The 21,799-nt window shown below is 42.3% G+C and overlaps 2 pseudogenes; one reads left to right on the forward strand and one right to left on the reverse strand.

Moving 5' to 3' along the window:
* Positions 1-687: 687 nt before the first annotated feature.
* Positions 688-1,240, reverse strand: LOC102877136 (annotated as a pseudogene).
* A 3,310-nt stretch (positions 1,241-4,550) lies between these two features.
* LOC102877535 lies at positions 4,551-6,978 on the forward strand (annotated as a pseudogene).
* The last annotated feature ends 14,821 nt before the right edge of the window (positions 6,979-21,799 follow it).

Genomic DNA, 21,799 nt, shown 5'->3' on the forward strand with positions numbered 1-21,799 from the left:
TACGCCACCCCGTTTTCCTTATGAATCAGGGTGAAGTCTCTCTCAGGGAGGAGTGATAGGGAATGGCAAGGGACACACTGACAAAAGAGATTAATCAGAACTGGCTTTGACAAGCACTATGGCAATTGGACAATTAAAACAGACATGGGGGGGGAAGAAGAACGAACTGGGGATGAGGATGGAGAAAACAGTGCGACAATGAATGAATGAATGAAAACCCAAAAATCTCTGTAAATGTTCATTAAAACTAATAAAATTTAATTAAAAAAAAAAGAGTCTCTTTCCCACTTTCTCCTCAGTTACAACCGGAGATAAGCCTAGTAGGTCTTGATGGTGACGAGAGTTGGGAGGATGGGGCTGAAAGCCTGGTTCGTGGGACCAGCCTAGGCATTGCTTCTGTGTGAATATATTCAGCAAAACTGCTCATTCTTGTCTATTTCTGGTAGAAAGAGTTAGATGGGGTAAAAGTCAAAACCATGGCTATGATCATAAAAGCGCCAACCTCACTCCCTTCACACTGGCCCATTGTTTCCTCTGAGTTGGCTGAGGTAGTGTTCACTGGTAGGTGTTGAAGGGTCTTCCCTGAGGAAGATTGTGACCTGAGCAGTTCATGCCCCCAGAGGCTGGTCTGGAATTGTTTTGCTGCAAGCCTGAAATTGCTCAGGTGCTGCAGGCCACTGTGGATCACTAGGTGATAGTGGGTTTCAGCATCACACTAGCTGGCCCCAGTATCCCAGGGACTGAGCTGAGCACTAAGCCCTACAGGGAAGACTCTGGACTCAGGGATACTTCTCAGATGACCCAGCTGAGGCTAGGGAGTCTGTGTCTTGAGGTGATAGCTGCTGTGTCTGATGCTGCAACTACTCTGTGTTGATTTTCCTTTCCTTGGGGTGGGGGTGGGGGGAAGGTTGGGTTCTGGAGCCAAATTTAACATGCATCTCAGAGAGGCTCAGCACAGCAGCCAGCTTGACTTTCCTCTAGATGGTGACAGAACAACTGCTGACTCCAGTCGCTGGTGGTCATGGCATCTGTCTTTCCTTTGGTTGTGTAGGCTTCTGCATCCAACTGCACAGGTTCCACCACTGGCCACCAGGGAATAGGCCACTCAGCTCTAGGGATGGAGGAGTGCCCAGGTGGCCAGAGTTGAGCGTCTGAAGCAACTGCAAAGCGTGGAAGGAGCCATGGCCAGGTAGTGCAGATGATGGTGCAGGTGGTACCTGGCAGGGCTGCTGTAGCCCATGGCAGTGGCTGGAGAGCCTTGTTCAGGCTGTATGTGTAAGCCCGCACCCAGGTTCCAGAATGGCACAAGGAGATCGGGCACATACATCCTTGTCCAGGAGGTAGCTAAAACACATGGTGGCAAAGGTACAAAAGCAAATTTCACCATGCAGTCTGGAGACGCTACAGGCGCTGGTGGGGGAAGCAGTGGGAGCCGCAAAATAATGGCTCCTGGGCTTTTTTTTTGTCTGAAGAAATGTGCTATATTACATGTTCTATGTTGTGTGTGTGTGCTTTATTTTATACAGATTTATTTACAAACTTTAAATACACTGTTTTTCACACAAGAGCCTTCCCATTTCCTTCACCCCTTCCATGGAATTATGCAACCCTATGATTAACACCCCGTCCATCCTCACCACTCTGCTTCCACCACCCGACCATACCCCCCAGGAATCCTCATACTTATTCTACAGTAATGGTTTCATACAATATTTGTCCTTATGGGACTGAATTAGTTCACTCAGCATAATAGCATAATGCTCGCCAGTCCCTTCCAAGTTAGGTATTAATTTACAAAATCATTGTTCTTGTGGGCTGCATAGTATTTCATTATATGACTGTACCACAACTTCTCAATCCATTTGTTTGTGGTTGGACATCTGGGCTGTTTCCATGTTCTTGTGATGGTGAATAATGCTGCTATGAACACTGCTGTACAGGTCTCTGTATAAGCCTCGGTGCTCATTTTCTCAGGGTATATTCCAAGCAACAGAATAGTTGGGTCATATGGAATTACTATGTTCAGCTTTTAGAGGAAGTGCCAAACTGCTTTCCAGAGTGGATGTACCATGCACCTGGGCTTCTGATACTTCTGGCATCATTCACGAGTCTTCCCATAGAGCCACCCTTCAGTATTACAAGTCAAGATTTCAATTTGTTCTTCAGTTCTTTCAGTCTGCAAAATCTTCCTTTGTAGTTTTATAATTCCAGGGTTTTATGCATTTCATAATAGTCCTTTGTTTTGTCTTCCTGAGCTGCTCTTTGAAATCTATTATCTTACTTTAGCATTTCCCTCTTAAGGGTCTCTCCTGACATCCATTTTGGTCTTCTCTTTCTTTCATCTCTTTGTAATGACCTTTTGCTTTCCTCACAGATGATACCCTTGACATTATCCCACAATTCAATTGGTCTCCTATCATTTGTGTTTATACATCAAATCTACTCTTGAGATATTTCTTAAACTCAGTCTGATAAACATAAAGTCCTATTTTGGCTCTAGCGAACTTGTTTCCATTTTCATCCACTTTAATTTGAACTTTCATCTGAGTAATTTCTTGTCTGTCCAACTGTCACCCTTGGTGTAACTGCTGATATTGAGCTTCTCTACCATATTTTTCTACAGATGTAGTCAATTTCATTGCTGTGTAGTCCATCACATGGGGCCCACGCACACAGTCGCTGTTTGATTTCTTAAAAATGTGTTTGTGATGAATAATGCATCATTCATTGTACAAAATACTAGTATACAATCTCCAGCCTTCTTCTGTCACCAAGACCTTATTTTTCCAATTACTAGTCCTCCTTCATTTCCTACTTTTGCATTTCAATCACCAATTATTAATGCATCTTGAATGCATGTTTAATCTGCTTCAGACAGCAAAAGTTAGTAGAAATCATCAATTTCTTTTCTAGAATTGCTAAATTGTCTTTGGCATTAGTAGTTGGTATGTATATTTGAATAATAATTGTATTAACAGTTCTTCCTTGTATAAATCCTACCACTCATAGCATAGTAATTTAAGACAGATAGTCTCTTTTTTATGAATATAACACCATTCCTCTTCAATTTATCATTTCAAGCATAATAAATCATATTGAAAAAGCAGATCCACAGAGTAAGAGAGCTGAATGTAGCACTGTAAGAAGACGTGTGGGCTTACCGTCCCACAGACATAGTCAGGAGTCTTTAGGCCGAAGATTACTGGGGGTAGGGACCTCAGAGCATTTACACTGCAGGAGGTGAAAACCTCTGTAACACTTGTGGAAGCAGGGCAAAGGACATGCTGACTTTTCAAAGAGACCAATGAACGAAGAAGCAGAAGCTGAGAAGTCAAGGAAATCAGGTAGCATAGCTGTATAAGCCTCAAAGAGCAGGGCTGCAGCCTTTGAAGGGTATCTATAGACAAGGACCACAGTTTCCTAAGTTTCAAAGTCAGAACTTCACCAACACAATTTCAGAGGATGGGACCGCTGGTGAGAGAGAGGTAAAGCCCATAGTTGAGAGAGCAGATTTACCACGCTCCAGGGAGCAGAATGGGGCCCACCAAGACTGAGGGGGCAGTCGAGGAAAATGTTGGGGCTCAGAGGCCTTCTGCAAGAACCCAGAAAGCACAGCCAACACCTAGAGTCTGAGGGCAGGACCACTTCCAAGACAATCTCAGAGAATGGACTTGTATTGTTCTGTTGTTTTGGTTTTTTTTAACCTGATTGCTATGAGGTGTAACTGACTTGATGGCACTGAGTAACAGAATGCCTTTATCTTTTCTTTCTAATCTCTCCCATTTATAAGGCAAATGTCTACCTTGTGCCTGTTTCACCACTGAACCTTAGAAGCAGGTAACATGTATTCTACCTCCACAGCTTAGAATTTGGACTTGAAAGATTTTTAGGGTAACATGAAGGGATGGAAGTGTTTGGCATGTAGCTAGGAAAAGAATCTAGAGGGAGGCCAAAGCAGAATATCATGGACTAGATTGTGTCCCCCTCAAAAAATATGTCAGCTTAATGGGGTCATGAGTCTCAATGTGTTGAATTTAAAGACCCCCATGGTGGCACAGCACGAAGAGGCCCAAACCACTCTGGGGAAAACCATTTAGCTACACCATGCAGGATCCCTTAAGCTCAAGCTGAAGGGAGCGTGAAAGCTCGACTGAGGTGGAGATGTCAGTTCTGGAAGGGAACAACAGGCTTCCTGGTTTCCCAATTCAGGTACTCTGGGCAGAATCACTCCTGTTTATTTACATCATACTTAAGCTTAAGCAGAAGGGAGTGGGACAACTTGAGCAGCTAGAGTGAGGTGAAGATACCAGTTCTAGAAGAGAACAACAGGATTCCTATTCAGGTACTATGGGCAGAATCATTGCTGTTTAGTTACAACACACAGACCCCTTAAGCTCAAGAGGAAGGGAGAAGAGCAGCTTGAATGAGGTGAAGATGCCAGTTCTGGAAAGGAACAACAGGCTTTCTGGTTTCCCACTCAAGAACTTTGGGAGAATCACTGCTGTTTAAGTATATCACGCAGGACCCATTAAGTTCAAGCAGAAGCAAACATGATAGCTCGAGTGAGGCAGTGACACAAGTTCTGGAAGGAAACGACAGACTTCCCTGTGGGCCTCAGGCTAAGAAAGGAGCACAATTATGCAGGTCCTTCACAAAACAGTGTCATTCTCTGGGTCACTATATAGTTACAACAACTTAATATTTACTGTAAAAATAGACTCACAAAATGTCATGATGGGAAAGTCTGCTCTTAGGGACCTCTCCAGGGTATTGAAGAGCAATAGTGTCACTCTGGAGACTAAGGTGTGTCTAATAAAGGCTATGGTATTTGCAATCACTTGAGAGAAGGAGAATTGATGCCTTTGAGCTGTGGTGCTGGAGAAGAGTATTGAATGTACCATGGCCTGCCAAGAAAACAAACAGATTCATCCTGGAGAGGGTTAAACCAGGCTGCTCCTTGGAGGCAAGGATTCTGGGGCTTCGTCTGACATACTTTGGACATGTTGTAAGGAGGGACAAGTCCTTGGAGAGGGACATCATGACTGGGAGGGTGGAGGAATGGCGCAAGAGGGGAAGACCCTCTATGAGGTGGATTGATTCAGTGAATGGGGTAATCGGGATGAGTGTGTCAGAGGCAGTGCGATTGGCACAGGATAGAGCAGGGCTTAGGGCTGTTGTACATAGGGTCACTATGAGTCGCAAGCAACTCGACGGCACATAACAACAACAATGTCCTGAAAACAGCAGTCTGTCTCAGTTATCACGAAAAAACAAAATAATCCTTTTCCTAAAAAAGCAAACTCCAGGTAGAGAGAACCAGAAGAAATATGTTCATGTGAAGTTATATGAAAAATCTACACAAGAAGATACAAATGATGAAAGAAACAATTAACAAAGCTAATACCCCAGAGAAAACAATCCAGAAGAAAAATATAGTTAAGAAGCAACCTGATATGGAAGAAAATGCAAAAGATTTAAGAAGGAATTGATAGTATAGATAAAGAGGTACAAGAACTAAAGCAATCATCACAACACAGAAAGGGAACTCAGTACTGGAGGTAGGAGAAAAGCATGAAAATGCAATCCAGAGTATCAAGCCCAAAATGGCAGAATTGTCCAACATCCTAGTAGCACAAAAAAATAGAACTGAAGAAATGGAACAGAGTCAATGAACTGGAAGACAAGAGCCTCAATGGAAACATATTAGAAGAAAAATCAGAGATGAGATATAAAGAAAATGAAGAAAACATTAGAATCATGTGGGATGACATCAAAAGGAGTAACATACTATGAACGGGATTCCACTGGGAGTGGCAGGAAAATCACAGAGAAAATGTAGAAGCGGTGCTAGAAGAAATAACCACAAGGTATTTTGTAGAACCAGGAAATCTACATTCAAGAAGAAAAGAGAATAACAAAGAGATCAGACCCAAAACGAAAAATATCAAGACGTATCATAGTCAAATTCTCCAAATTAAAAGATAAGGATAGAATTCTAAAAGCAGCAACAGAAAAAGTCACCTAAAAAGGGGAAACAATTAGGTTACGTTTCGATTTCTTGCAGAAACCATGCAAGCTAAAAGACAATGGATGGCATGTACAGAAAGTTTAAAGAAAACAACTGCCAGCAAAGCTCTCCCTCAAATACAAAGGAAAAATTATATCTTTGCAGAAAAGAAGAAAATTAAGGAACATGTGAAAACAAGAAAAACTATAAGAAATTTTAACTGAAGTCCTTCACAGAGACACCAAAGGAAACTCGAGTAAGAAATTCAACAGGGTAAAGAAATGATTAAAACTCAGCCGCAACTTTTACAGCAGCAGCTTGCTACTGCATGTGATGATGACACCACTTTTCTACTATGAGACTGTTATTTACTGGAAGAAAATGAACACCTTAAAGAAGAGTGGTCTCTATTTAAAGAGCAGAAAAAGAATTTTGAGAGAGAAAGATAAAGCTTTACAGATGCTGCTATTCACCTGGGGCTGTGAGAAAGGCATTTGAAGAAGAACGAGCCAGATGGTTAAAGCAGCAGTTTTTAAATATGACTACCTTTGACCACCAGAACTCAGAAAATGTAAAACTTTCAGTGCCTTCTCCGGAAGTTCTGATCGGGACAATCTTAAAGTACACTCAAGGCCACGACAAAAGAAGCTCTCACGGGCCTCCAGTTTGCACATCTAAACTTACTAAATCTCTTCCTGCTTCTCCTTCAACTTCAGACTTTTCCCAAACAAGTTCCTGTGTCTCTGAACATAAGACTGCCACATTGTGAAGTCTACTTAGTGAACCAAAGTGGAAATAGTTAAAGAAATGTACTGAATATAACTCCTGAAGAAACTAAACCAAATCAAGTTGGAAGAGAATATTTAACTGAGACATGGAGAGCATCCCACCCTGGATCTCAGGAAGGTTGCTACGGTGGATGCTCCTTGACCTACACAAATTCTCACTTAGAAAAAGATGATTTACCTTAAACATGTGGTCCAGAATTTTCTTCTCTCATATATTCATAATCTTTCACATCTAAGCTGAAACAGGGTGTGTCATGAAAAGGTCATCTCTAATAATTCAAGAAAGTTGGTATGAGTGGTTTTTTTTTTTTGGACTAACATGTCCTCCCCCAAAGAGCTAAAATGTTAAATCTATTTAAAAGGATATAAAAGCTTTGGATGTGTATTTTATTTTTTTTTTAGTAACAGAAGCATCTAGTTCTGTGAATAAAATAATGTATAGGCATTTGGGTGAAAACAGAAGCACTAGAATGAGTTTCCTCTTATGTTGTTGTTGTTGATGTTATGTGCCATCATGTACAACAACCCTAAACTCTGCTCTGTCCTGTGCCAATCGCACTGTCTCTGACACTCCCACCCGGATTACCCCAGTCACTGAATCAATCCACCTCACAGAGGGTCTTCCCCTCCTGCCCTGTCACTCCACCCTCCCAAACATGATGTCCTTCTCCAAAGACTGGTCTCTCATTACAACATGTCCAAAGTATGTTAGACGAAGCCTCAGAATCCTTGCCTCCTAGGAGCCACCCGGTTTAACCCTTTCCAGGATGAATCTGTTTTCCTAGCAGTCCATGGTACTCTCAATACTCTTCTCCAGCACCACAGCTCAAAGGCATCAATTCTCCCTAGTCACTGTCCAGCTCTCTGACACATAACAAGTGATTGCAAAGACCATGGCCTGTATCAGACGCACCTTAGTCTCCCGACTGACACCACTGCTCTTCAGTACTTTGGAGAGGTCCCTAACAGCAGACTTTCCCATGGAAATACACCTTTTAATTTCCTGGCTACTGATGCCAAGAGTGTTGACTGTGGAGCCAAGCAAACTAAAGCTGTGAACAATCTCAATCTCTTCACCATCCATCCTGATCCTGCCAATTGGTCCAGTGGTAAGAATCTCTGTCTTCTTGACATTGAGCCTCAATCCATATTGGAGGCTGCAGTCCTTGACCCTCTGCAGCAAGTGCTTCAGGTCCTCCTCAGTTTCAGCAAGCAGTGTTAGGTATTGAAAATAGCACTTTTAGGAAACTGATTATTGTAATTGTTTAATTTTTGTTTCACATATAATAGGCACTGGCAGTCTGACCCTTACTTGAATGTATACTGTATATTTGTAACAAAGCAAGCTCTATATTTATTATGTTTAGTGTGATTTGAAATTACCTTATTCATATGTTTTAAATAAAGTAAAATTTATATATGTTTAGTACATAAATATACATGATTATGTTGAGACTTTAAAATTTAAAATTTTTCATACCCATAATTACAGTATTACACGTGTTGCTGTACAGAGGTAACTCATGGTTGCTGTGATGCTGAAGCCTGTGACAGTGATGTGCCAATCGTGGTACTGGGCACCCATGGTGGACAGTGTTGGCTGGAGCTTCCCGACTAAATCAAGCCTGGAAGCAGGAGCGGCATCCACTTCCAAAATGGCTTGCCTCTGGAAACTCTATGTACGAACAGTGTTCAGGCTGTTCGTTCATGGGGTTGCTATGAGTCGTCTACGACTCGACGGCATTAAACAACAGCAACAATTCTATTTACAGATGTATTAGGGCCATTGCCATACAACATTTAAGAAAATTTTTGGAGCCATTTGCTCAATAAAGATTCAAAAGCAATTTTATGAAGCCAAGTACTTTAGGTAACAGTACCATTACATTTTAGAGATTTTTACAGGACTATATTTTCATTTGATAAATGTAGGGTATTGGAATTTTCAAAAGAACTATGTTTATAAGGTAATAGGGCATGACAGCCAAGTACCTTTGGATAGAAGATAGGAAGATATTTAAGATATGTGACTAGTCTTTTCATTTCTTTTTTTAAAATGAGATGGGTACCAGTACAGTGATATTTGTACCAGCTAGGGCTTTAAATAGTGACCAATAATTTTCAGATAATTTTTCAGTGACGTATTTATCATTAATGATAGGGAAATATGGTCATGTGAAAGCATTTAATTTTTCTAGTCCAGGTATTATGATAGTCTGGAAAAACTTGTGTCCATTCATTTTCAGAGCACTCCTAAACTTTTGTCTCACTGATGTTTTTGACTGCATGTTTCTTCATGGAAAGCATGTTATTATTATTGACAGCAGTAATAATAAACAGAGGTGCAGGCTTTTTCCAGGAAAAAAAAAGAAATAAAGAATGAAATGAAAAATTTCTTGAAATCAGTGACAAATGAAAATACAACATACTCAGGGGGCGCTCATAGCAATAAGCACACAAATAAGAGAGGAAGAAGAAAAATCAATGATCTAACTCAATACCTTTAGCAATTAGAAAAGAAAAACAATCTAATCCGACAATCTCTAGACAAGAAGAAATTATAAGGACAAAAGCTGAAATCAATGAGATAGAAAACAGAAAAACAAATGAAACCATCAGTAAGACCAGGAGCTGGTTTTTGCAAGAGTCAATAAAACTGACAAACCACTGGCAAACTTAATGAAAGAAAAAAGAGAAGACACAGATAACTGGATTAAGAAATGATAATGGTGACATCACAACAGAGCCAGATTAAATTAAATCAATGTCAGAATAATATGAAAAGCTATATTTTGATAAATTCAAAAACTTAGAGGAAATGGACAGATTCCTTGAAACTCAGGACCTACCCAGACTGACATGGACAGATATAGATAGAACACATGAACAGACCCATTACAAAAGAAGATATTGAAAAAGTCATAAAAAGACTTCTTCATAAGAAAAGTCCTGGACCAGATGACTTCACAGCTGAATTTTACCAAAGAGTCAGAGAGAATCAATCTATCACCATTTCCACTTAAATTATTTTAAAAAAATTGAAAAAGAAGAAACATTCAGAGTCTATGAAGCCAGTATAACCTGAATACCAAAACCAGGTAAGGATATTACCAAGAAATAAAACTACAGACCAGTATCTCTTACGAATATAGATGCAAAAATCCTTAACAAAATCCTAACAATAGAATGCAAAAGCAAATAAAAGTAATTCACCATGACCAAATGGGATTCATAACAGGTATGCAAGAAAATCAATGTAATTCACCATATTAACAAAGTAAGTAACAAGAACTATATGATCTTAGCAATTAATACAGAAAAGGCATCTGACAAAATTCAATACCCTTCCTGATAAAGACACTCAGCAAAGTGGAACAGAAGGGAATTTCCTCAACATACTGAAAAATATATATGCAAAACCAAGAGCTAACATTATTTTCAATGGAGAAAGACTAAAAGCCTTTTCCTTGCAAAGAGGGGCCAGACAAGGATGCCCACTGTCACCCCTTCTATTCAATATTGTATTGGAAGTGCTTGCTAGGGCACTAGGACAAAAAAAGGAAATAAAAGGCATTCAGATCAACAAAGAGATGGTTAAACTATTGCTATGTATTTATGTATATGATAGTGTACACAGAAAACCCTGAACACTCAACAAAAAAACTGTTAGAGTTAGTAAGCCAATTTAGTAGAATCACAGGATCAATATACATTAACAAAGAGCTCAGAGAAGGAAATCAAGGGAGCAATACCATTTACAATAGCAAACTACAAATTGAGATGAGTAAACCGAACTAGAGATACAAAAACCCTATACAAAGAAAACTACAGAACATTTCTGCAAGACACAATAAAAACAAAAAATTTAAAAAAAAATAAATGGAAAAATGTGCCCTGTTCTTGGCTAGGAAGATTCAATATTGTGAAAATGACAACCCTACCAAAAGCAATCAACATGCTCAACACAATCCCTATATAGATACCAAATTCATTTTTCAAGGAGATCAAAAAGGAACTTGTCAAGTTTATTTGGAGAGGAAAGAGACCCTGAATAAGCAAAACACATCTGAGAAACAAAACTGAAGTGGGAGGCATAGCACTCACTGACCTCAAAAGTAGTAACCAAAACAGCATAGTGCTGTACAATAACAGGCACACAGACCAACAGAACAGAACTGAGAACCCAGAAATTGATCCAGTTATCTATGGTCAACTGATATTCAATAAGGAAATAAAACCTATTAAATGAGGAAATGACAACCTCTTCCACAAATGGTGCTGGCAAACTGGACCGCTACCTGCAGAAAGCTGAAACAGGATCTTTACCTCACACAACACACACAAAAAAATCAACTCAAAGTGGATCAGACACCTGGGAATAAAGCCAAAAACCCTAAAGTCTGTCAGAGACAAACTGGGATCAAACTTAGAAGGCCTAGTCTACAGGAGAAAGGGACTGCCAAATATAGCCAGAAATACACAATCTGAAGAGGATAAAATTGATGAATAGTATCTGTGCTTCACTGACTATGCAAAGGCTTTTGACTGTGTGGATCACAACAAACTATGGCTGACAACTGAGAAGAATGGGAATTCCAGAACATTTGACTGTGTTAATGCGAAACCTATACTTGGATCAAGAGGCAGTCGTCAGAACAGAGCAGGGAGACACTGGATGGTTCAAAATCAGGAAAGGGGTCCGTCGGGGATATATTTTGTCTCCATACCTTTTCAATCTGTATGCAGAACAGATCATCCAAGATGCTGGGCTGTATGAGGAGGAGGAATGTGGCATCAGGATTGGTGGAAGAATCATCAACAACCTGTGTTACGCAGATGACACAACCCTGCTTGCTGAAACTGAGGAGGACCTGAAGCGCTTGCTGCAGAAGGTCAAGGACTGCAGTCTTCAATATGGACTGAAGCTTAACATCAAGAAAACAAAGATTTCTTGACCACTCGGTCAACTGGCAGAATCAGTAGGGATGGTGAAGAGATTGAGATAGTTAACAGTTTTAGTTTAGTAGGTTCCGCAGTCAACACTCCTGGTAACAGCAGCCAGGAAATCAGGAGATGAATTGCATTGGGAAAGTCAGCAGTGAGGGACCACTCAAGAGTACTAAAGAGCAACAACATCAGGATGGAGACTAAGGTGCACCTGATCCAGGCTATGGTCTTTGCAATTACATGCTATGCACTGGAGAGTTGGACAGTGAATAGGGATGACAGAAAGAGAACTGATGCCTTTGAGCTGTGGTGCTGGACAAGCGTGTTGAATATACCATGGACTGCTAGGAGAACAAACAGGTTTGTCCTGGAGAAGGTGAAGCCGGAATGCTCCTTGGAGTAAAGGATTCTGAAGCTTCGTCTGACATAGTTTGGGCATGTTGCAACGAGGGACTGGTCCTTGGAGAGGAACATCATACTTGGGAGAGTGGAGGGATGGCGCAGGAGAGGAAGACCCTTGAAGAGATGGATCAATTCTGTGACTGGAGTGGTGGGAATGAGTGTGTTTGAGACGGCAAGGCTGGCACAGGACAGAACGGCGTTTAGGGCTCTTGTGCATAGGTTTGCTATGAGTCGCAAGCGACTCGATGGCACATAACAACAACAACAAAGATTAAATCCCTTTGCACATCAAAAATTTTTCAAACAGGGTGAAAAGAAAACCTACCGACTGGGAACAACATTTGGCAATACCATCTCAGACAAGAATTTCATAACAAAAGTTTACAGAATACTCTTGGGCCTCCACAAGAAAAAACTGATAGCCCAATGACAGCCAATTACAAAATGGGCAAAAACCATGGAAAGAATTTTCATAGAGGAAGATACATCACTAGCAGTAAGAGAGATGCAAATCAAAACCAGACACCATCTCACTCCAGTAGCAGTGGCAAAGTTTAACAGGGCAGCAAATAATAAATGTTGGAGAAGATAATGGCAAGATAGGAACTCTTAAACACTGTTAGTGTGATTGTAAAATGGTATGACAAATCTGGAAGGCAGTTTGGCATTTCCTCAAAAAGCTGAACACAGAAATTCTGTATGACTCAGCTATTTCACTTCTTAGAATATTGTTGCTGTTGTGGTTGTTATGTGCTGTCGAGTTGCCTCTGATTCATAGCGACCCTATGTACAACAGCCCTAAACCCTGTTCTGTCCTGTGCCAACACAACCCCCATTATTCTAGTCACTGAATCAATACACCTCAGAGAGGGCCTTCCTCCCCTGTGGTGTTCCTTCACCCTCCCAAGCATGATATCCTTCTCTAAGAACTGGTCCCTCCTTGCAACATGTCCAAAGTATGTCAGACAAAGCTTCAGAATCCTTGCTTCCAAGGAGCAGCCTGAGTTAACCCTCTCCAGGATGAACCTGTTTGTTTTCTTAGCAGTCCTTAGTATTTTCAATACTCTTCTCCAGAAACACAGCTCAAAAGCATCAGTTCTCCTATCCTCCCTAGTCACTGTCCAGCTCTCTGATGCATAGCAAGTGACTGCAAAGACCATGGCCTATATCAGGTGCACCTGTATCAGGTTCCTGTTCTGAGAACCTCCTTAACAGAATAGAGGGCCAAGACACATGGAGAGCTCCAAGGACCATCAGGCTCACATTTGTTGAAAGTAAGTAAGAATTTTCCTCCAAAGCTAACCAAGAGAGAAATTCTTCCCTAGAACTAACACCTTGAATCTGGACTTCCTGCCTCCTAAACTGTGGCAGAATTTTTTTAAAAGCTATGCATGAGTAGTATTCCTCTCATATCAAAACTGAGTTATTAACAGCAGTCACTAACAACTTTAAGCCTTGGAGGTTTAGAAATGTTACCACAGCAAACCTTAATCCATCCAGTCAAATACAGGCAGTGGCTATCCAATTTTCTATACAGGCCAGCTGAGGGAAACAAGAGGCAATCAGCAGGGGTTTGGGGGTACCCTTCAGTGTCCATCCTGTGCCAGAGGAATGTGGAGGCCTTCAGTAAGAGTAGTTGCATAAAAGACATCTTAGTGCCAAATGTGTAAGGTGAGTTCATGTGTGTCAACCGGCTTTAATCATCTTTTGGAAGACAACATTGCCTGTATTTGAAATAAGGAAAGCCAGATCATTTTGAAGACGCTGGGCCACAGTTTCCTTATCTATGAAATGGGGCCATGAGTCACATAAGGTTGTTGTAATAGACTACATGAATACAAGGAAGTCTTCCAGAAAAGTGCCTGAGTCTTCTACCACCAGCCTCCCACATTTCTAAACCTTTAAGACTAAAACCAGAAAGGCTTACCAGGACTAGTAAGAAGACACATTTCAGGTAATAGATGCAAATTCCTAGGCATACAGTGACTCAGGAAAGTCTCAGGAAATGTTTCCAGAATCCAGGTTTCTCAAGCCTTCACTGAAAGGACTTCACCACCAATAAGTGCCCTTACTTCAATATCCTCTCTTCTCAGAGACAGCCACAAGCCTCCAGAAGCAACAGTGGAGAGTCCTATTTGCCTGAAGAGCACTAGGCTGAGCTCAAGCTCAGAGGAGTCAACACTGCTGAGCACCAGTGTAGGTGGCATGCTCCTGCATGCTAGTGTAGGGACTCTGACACATTTAACAGTGCTGTGTGTGGAACTGCATGTAAACTCAACCATGGTTTGTGGCATGAATTAAAGATTTCATTAGGCAGACTAACAGTGCAGTTATATCAGGTGAAAAACCCAACTAAACCCCCAAATTAAAGAAAGGAGGGACAAAGTGAGACATAAGGATGAGAGACTATCTTAGTTGGCCTGGGCTCCGAACCATGGGCCTTTAGGATTTTGGGGGCAGGACAAACCTTGGGGTCAGTCTGGGAGGGACTGGAAGACATATCTGTCACATCTGAGGAGTGCAGAACTCATTCTGACGGCCCAATGATGAAGAGGGAGTAGCAGAGTCCAGGAGTGAAAAAGATGATCCAATAACCTGGGTCTTAGGTTTCCCCTCACAGTTAGGAAAGGGGCATTCATTAGGCACTCAATTACCCTTTGCAGTTAGATGTCAAGGAGCAAATGATGTTTTTGCGGATTTCTGTGGCAGCTGGCTGCTCAGGAAGTAGGCCAACTGCAGAGAGTACCCCAAACAGAATGACTTCAAACAAGCTCCGCCGTGATTATGGGGGAACCGTGTCCCAGACTCCAGCATTAGGGACACAAGGGCGCGCGCTGGCCGCGAGACCACAAGAAGGGCAGTCAGGAACCACTCACTGCTCTCCAACTTCAAGTCCTGGGACAAGAATCCCCTAAGTCTGTGATTGAAGTCCCTCTACGCACATCCACTTTCTATCCAAATGTTTCTCAAATGGAGCAGCGGCCTGGAACAAGCCAATTTCGCAGCAACAGATCCAACTCAGCTAAAGCTCGGGTTAAGTCATCACCCACCCTAACTCACGCGACAGAAGAAGAGGCACTGCCAGAGTGGAAAGGGACGGCAAGGCGAACCGGCACCGGCCTCAGCCCCCTGCTCTCCAGAGGCCTAAGGCCCATAAAGAGGCCCCGCACAGCTTGCGACCCAGCCTGAAGACGTGCCCGCCCAGGATCCTGGCAAGACGAGGCCCTACCTCAGCGTGTCCACACACGGCCAAGAACGCGAACCTGGCCAGGGCGCCGAGCGGGGCACCGGAGGTGTTCTCTGGTTGTGCTCCGCTGAGGCCTCCAGCTGGTCGCGGACAGGACGGACAAAGCCAAGATACATGCCGAGACAAGACCCAGAAGGAACCCTAGTCCCAACCCTAGTCCCTAAAGCGTGTTCGGGAGGTCGGCATCAAACAATGGGGACCAGGGCTGGGCGCACTCGCGGGTCCCACAACTACTCACCAGGGAGCCCAGGGAGCGGCAGTGCGGGAAAGACCTGCCAAGAAGTTAGAGGAAGTTCCCCTGCGCAGGCCAAGAGGGCAGGACTCCAACAATGCTATCGAGCGGGCGGGGTGCGATGCGTGGGCGGAGGCAGGGCGGGTAGGGCGAGCCCTGAGTGCAGGTGGGGCGGGGCGAACAAAGGCGGAGCCTGAGCACATGGTGGGGGTACGACCGGGTCGTGTAGGGGCGGGGCCAGAGCACGCATGGGGGAAGAAGCTACGCAGGGGAGGGGCCTGATCACGTATGGGGCGGATCCTGGCTGCTCAAGGGCGAGGCCTGAGAATGCAGGGTTGAGGCGGGTCGTGCGCGCAGGGGCGGGGCCGTGACGCTAGGGTGACTTGGGGCCGGATACTACTTTCTGGCGTCTCCTGTGCAGGCCACGCACCCCAGCCCCGCCTCCGTCGGTCCCGGCCCGCCCACACGCGCCTACCCCGCTTTCACGTGCTCTGGCCCTTTCGCTCACGCCCTGCCCACGCTCTCCCCACTTCTGTGAAAAGCTGATTTCCGTTCCTCTCGGGTCGAATGGCTGGTCCAGTCCATTGCAGGTTACAGCGCACCAGAGACTTGGATTTCTGCAGATATTATGATCCTAGGGATACTTGTGGTTAGATATTGTGACTCGGCAGAAATCTCGCGTTTTGAGACTGAAGCTGAGAGGCGTATTAGCGATTTGACCCAAGAGGCCTCACCTCGTAGCAGCCTATGTTTTACTGGACAAACTGGGCAAGGGCGTTTGGAAGATGGCTCTGCTGAAAATAGAAGGTGTTTCTGCCTCCCTGAGATACAAGGAGTGGGAGCATACAAGAGACAGCTGACCGTTCAGCAGGTTTTCAGAGGCAGTAAATTGCACTGTGGTCTTTCTCCTGGGCAGCAGCTGGTAGATTCCAACGTCTTTGGGATAGCAATACAGCTGTGGTCTCTAGGGGTACTGGTCCATACTTTTATCAGCAGAGCACACAGTAAGGACTTTCTGCTTCCCTTTGTGTTCTAAAAATACTGAGCTTTGTTTGGACTAACGTCTGAAATTGCACCTCCCTTATCCTGAAGAGATTGGGTGGGTGAGGGCAGTGATGGCCACATGTCTGGCAGGCTCCGTGGGTAGAAAGGCTACTGGAGGGTCAGCCGGCCCTTGTGCTCTGCTGAACAAAGGAAACGTCTGTTTTCCTCACCTGACAGACCTGTTGCACCACAATTTTTTTTTTGGTAGTTGCAATCTCGAAGAAAATAGAACTCAAGGTGCTCTTTAGAGATGAGGATGGTTAAACTTTGATATACTTTGTGCGTGTTGTCAAGAGAGGCCAGTCCTTGGAAAAAGACATGCTGGAAAAGCTGGAGGGTCAGAGAAAGAGAGGAAAACCCTAAACAAGATAGATTGGCACTGATTTTAACAATGTTGGAGCACAACAGAGATCATGAAGATACTGCAGGATAGGGTAAGGTTCAGATCTGTTGTTTATAGAGTCCTGAGGAAGACTCATCAACACCCTCTGTTATGCAGATGACACAATCTTGCTTGCAGTTACTGAGAAGGACTTGAGTTGCCTTCTGCAGAAGGTCAAGGACAGTAGTCTTCATTGAAGCTCAACATCAAGAAAACATCTTCACTGGGCCAACTGGCAGCTTCATGATAGAGAAGAGATTGAAATTGTTAACAATTTCAGTTTACCTGGTTCCACAGTGAACACTCTTGACACCAGCAGTCAAAAATGCAAAAGATGAATTGCATTGGAAAAATCTGCTTTCACAGATTTCTGAGTACTGAAGAGCAGTAACATCAGTCTAGAGACTAAGGTGCACCTGATTCAGCTCATGGTCTTTGCAATTACTTGCTATGTGTCAGAGAGCTGGACAATGGCTAAGCATGATAGAAGAAGGATCAATGCCTTTGAATTGTGGTAGTGGAGAAGAGTATTGAACATACCATGGACGGCCAACAGAATAAAACAGTCTTCCCTGGAAAGGGTGAAGACAAGCTGCTGCTTCTTGGAGGCAAGGATTTTGAAGCTCTGTCTCACATACTTTGGGCATATTCTCAGGGGGACATGTCCTTGGACATCTTGCTTGGAAGAGTGGAGGGATGGTGCAGGAAATGAAGACTCAGTGACTGGGGTAATGGGAGTAGGTGTGTCAGAGACAATGAGATTGGCTCAGGCTAGGGCAGGGTTTAGGGCTTTTGTACATAGGACCACTATGATTCTCAAGTGACTTGATGGCACATAGAGTACACAGAGTTGTGAGGAGTTGCAGGCAACTCAACAGCACATAACAACAACACAAGCAGTTGTCTACTTCATGGCACCTAACTATAACAACCAATACATTATGCCCAGCATAAAGAAGAAAACTTGAAATGGAGCCTATTCAGTTGTTTTTTACTGAGAAAAGTACAGCTTGCCTGTGACACTTCATCTGGTCAGGAACCTCCAGGGGCTCCTGTCCATTCAATCACATTTAGGTAACAAATTGTCAATAAAAGCAACTGAAAGCTGGACAGTGATGAGGAATGGAATACTACACAGTATGTCATGATTTTGAATATCATTAACTTGGGAGGGACTAGAGAGCATTATGTTAAGTAAACTAACTCAGTCCCATAAGGACAAATACTGTATAAGACCATTATTGAAGAAATGGAAAGATAACTAGTAAAACGTACATGAGATTGAAGGGAGTGAGAGTAGGAGCAGAAGGATGAGGATGGGCAGGGGAATAATCAGAGGGTACAACTTTGAGGCTTTCAAATTAGCATAGGCAAAGGATGAGAAAATCCTGAAGATGTCTATAGAATTAAAGAGCTTGAAACTAGAGTGATTGGGAATAGGGTTAAATGATGGGGTTACAAGGGGTGCAGGAAGGAGGGCTGCTAAAAGAAGGAGCCTCTCCCTCTGAGTTAAAAAAAAAATTGTAGCATTAGTGTCACACCTCCTAACTTCACAAGAGAGGAAAATAATCAGCAACAACAAACAGCAACAAAACCCAAACAGAGTGGGGCTTAATCATAGGGTCACATAATTTGATGGGTGGAGGATAGAGTGGGTAAAGGAAAGGGGAAAGATCCTGTGTGAAAAACAATGTATACAAACTTTTAAGTAAACCCGTATAAAATAAAAATTTTATAATAAATGCTTCATCATAATCCCCATGAGGGGGGAAAAGACCCGCCAAAAGCCTGAACAGATGTACTTGAGTTGTTGTTACAAGAGTGAACACAATTTCTGGTTGATGAAACTAAAATTTAGCTTCTGTTTTTCCTGAATATCAAACAGTAAAGTGAACCTCTCCACTTTGTTAAGGAGCCCTGGTAGTACAGTGGTTTATCACTCAGCTTATAACCAAAGTCAGCAGTTTTAACCTACCAAATATCTGCTGTTTGAGAGAAAGATGGGGCAGTCTGCTTCCATAGAAATTGTCACAAAAAATATAACAAGATTTAACAAGCAGCTCTGGGTAAGGCTTGTCTATAATGCGACAGTCATACATCAGATTCTGGACCCACTGTGTTCTACTGTCCTTACTTGGCAATCTTCATCGTCACAGTCAGTATTCGGTCCTAGAATGACTGCCCAAATTCTGGCCTTACATCTCCACTCCTAACAAGAAGGATAAAAGAATGCAACCTGAGTCATAAAAGCAAAACTTTCCCAGAACTGGTTCTCTACATGTACCTAAAAGAGAGAATGAACCTTTGGGAAGTAGTGGAAGACGGTCATTAAAACCAGGCAAATATGAATGCTTTCTAATATGCAACTTCCTCTTACCCAACACGTACTGTTTTAGTCTAATGAAAAAAATTTTTCTATGATTGGTTATAATTGGCAGTATTTTTTTTAAAAAAGCAACCAGAGTAAGAATAGCACTTGTCTTAAAGTGCATTAATAATCTCACATTTTAAAATTAAAAACAAAAAAACCCCAGGCAAATAAAGATGATTATCTTTAGATCAGGAGAGGAGATGAGAAGAAGACCAAGAACACAATACTGATGAACACAAAAATAGGACAAACAGAAAATGGAGAGGGAGCAAAGGCATAAGGACTGGTCACTGAAGTACTAGGAAAGCTACAGCTATGGTGTATAAGAAATTCAGGGGAAAGAGTTTGAAGGGGAATGTGGTCAAGCAACTTGCAGTGTTGGAGAAAAAAAAACAGTGATACACTGAAGAGTAACCATGGAGCTTGGAAACTTCAGAATACAGTTTCAATGGAGTGATGCGGGTGAGAACCAGATGATAGTGGGCTGAGGAATTAATAGAAAATGAAGCACAGGCTAGAAAATGGTGAAGGGTTCAGAGAGAGGTTTGTTTGGGGTTTGGATTTTGTTTTGGTTTTTTTTCCAGTAACAATTTCAATTTATCCCCCTAACTTTTTTTTTTTTTACCATGGGAAAACAAAAATCAAGTGCCATTATAAGGTTTATACTTAAACAGAGAACAGCTGTATTCGGCACTAATAATCACAAAGTTGTTATATACAACTTTATGTAGTCCTTTAGGTTCTTACAAAAAATACAATGAAACTCTGTGACCAGAACAAGAACTTCAGATACAAGACTTGGCAAACTTAGAATTTCAGATTTTTCTTTTTCTTCTTGCAGCTGAAAAGCAATAGTCAACCACATCTGTTTTTTTCAAAGCTTACAAAGATGATTCAGATTCACTGGTTGGCATTTTTTTAAACTCTATCACAACAGCAGGAAGGTTGTTGCCTTTAGTCCTCAGATGCTTCTTCTCTAGATTGTCACTTCGTTCTAAACAAGAAATGCTAACTGTTGCTAACTCTGCATCCAGAAAGGGCTTACTGGGTCCTATAACATTGCTTCAAAGCACACAGAGTTCTGCAAGCAAGTTTGCAGGGAACTACACTTGATATAGAGCCTACAATAGTAAATTCAGGCTGGATAGTGATGGCATGGATTCCATGGTTATGAAAAACACCTTTAATGGTTTTAGCAACTTGTATGTACAATATTTGGTCTTCATATTTTATGTGAGCTTGCTTGCTGGTTTTTTTAAAAGGAGAAAATTGATGGCATCTAAGTGCTGAAAGGAAGAAAGTCAGAAGAGAAGTCTGGAGAAAGAAAAAAAAACTTCATGAAGGATTGAGGTTTAGAGCAAGAAAGAGACTAAATGAGAGATGGGTTTTCCATTGAGACATGGGAAAAAAAGAGAAGTGGGTGAAGATAAAGATGTTTCTGGTATTGAGCGTTCGGGATGACTGCGCCTCTTTTTCAGCAAGTCATAGGAATCTGCTCACGGTTAGTGGGAGTTTACAGATTTAAAGGAGTTAGTGGAATTTCAAGTTTTCAGAGATACTTAAGAAAGAAGTCTAAGGATTTTGCATTTATCTTCCATTGTCCAACCCTTGATCTGACAAGCTTTCCTGGCTTCTGTGATTCCAAACATGTCAATTGCTGACAATTTTCTTATGCTGTGATCAGTATCTCCTAAGTTTAGTGATAATGTCTCCGAAGGGAGGGTGATGTGTCCTGTAGAACTGGTGTATAGATTATATTTTCCTTCTTGCCAGAGGGCCCAAACAATCTTGGCTCAGCCTTGGAGCTTTTGGACCTGTAGGCGTGGCAAAACTTTTCCCGCAAGTCACTTCTCTATTGGCTGGCCCGCGGTTCTGCCCGCTAGGTTTCCAGTCTCCCCCATTCTGCCCTGTGGATCCCTCAGTCTCTCCTGGTGGATGGTGGAGCTGGGAAATAAGTGATCAAGACACTGGGCCAAGGACAGGGACAACACTGTAACTAATGATTAACTCCAAAATGAGGGATTTATCTTTCACTGCTCTATCAATTGCTTGTCTATCAGATACTCCTCTAAATCTGAACATTCAGATTAAGACAGACTAGGAAGAAGGATACAACAGAACACATGTAGACTAACAAAGAGGGCAACTGAGGTAGAACTTTCAAGTATGGAAATACAAACGAAGAGGAACAGTTGTAAGCAGACACTAGTGATTGGAACATGGAATGTGAGAACCATGAATGTAGGAAAATTAGATATTATAAAGAAAGAAATGGAACACATAAATATTGACATACTAGGCATTGGAGAGATGAGATGGACTGCAATGGGGCATTTTGAGTCAGATGAACATATATTACTCTGGAGATGAAAATGTGAG

Source organism: Elephantulus edwardii, unplaced genomic scaffold, assembly GCF_000299155.1.
Source record: "Elephantulus edwardii isolate Elephantulus edwardi_28Jun2011 unplaced genomic scaffold, EleEdw1.0 scaffold00531, whole genome shotgun sequence".
Taxonomy (NCBI): domain Eukaryota; kingdom Metazoa; phylum Chordata; class Mammalia; order Macroscelidea; family Macroscelididae; genus Elephantulus; species Elephantulus edwardii.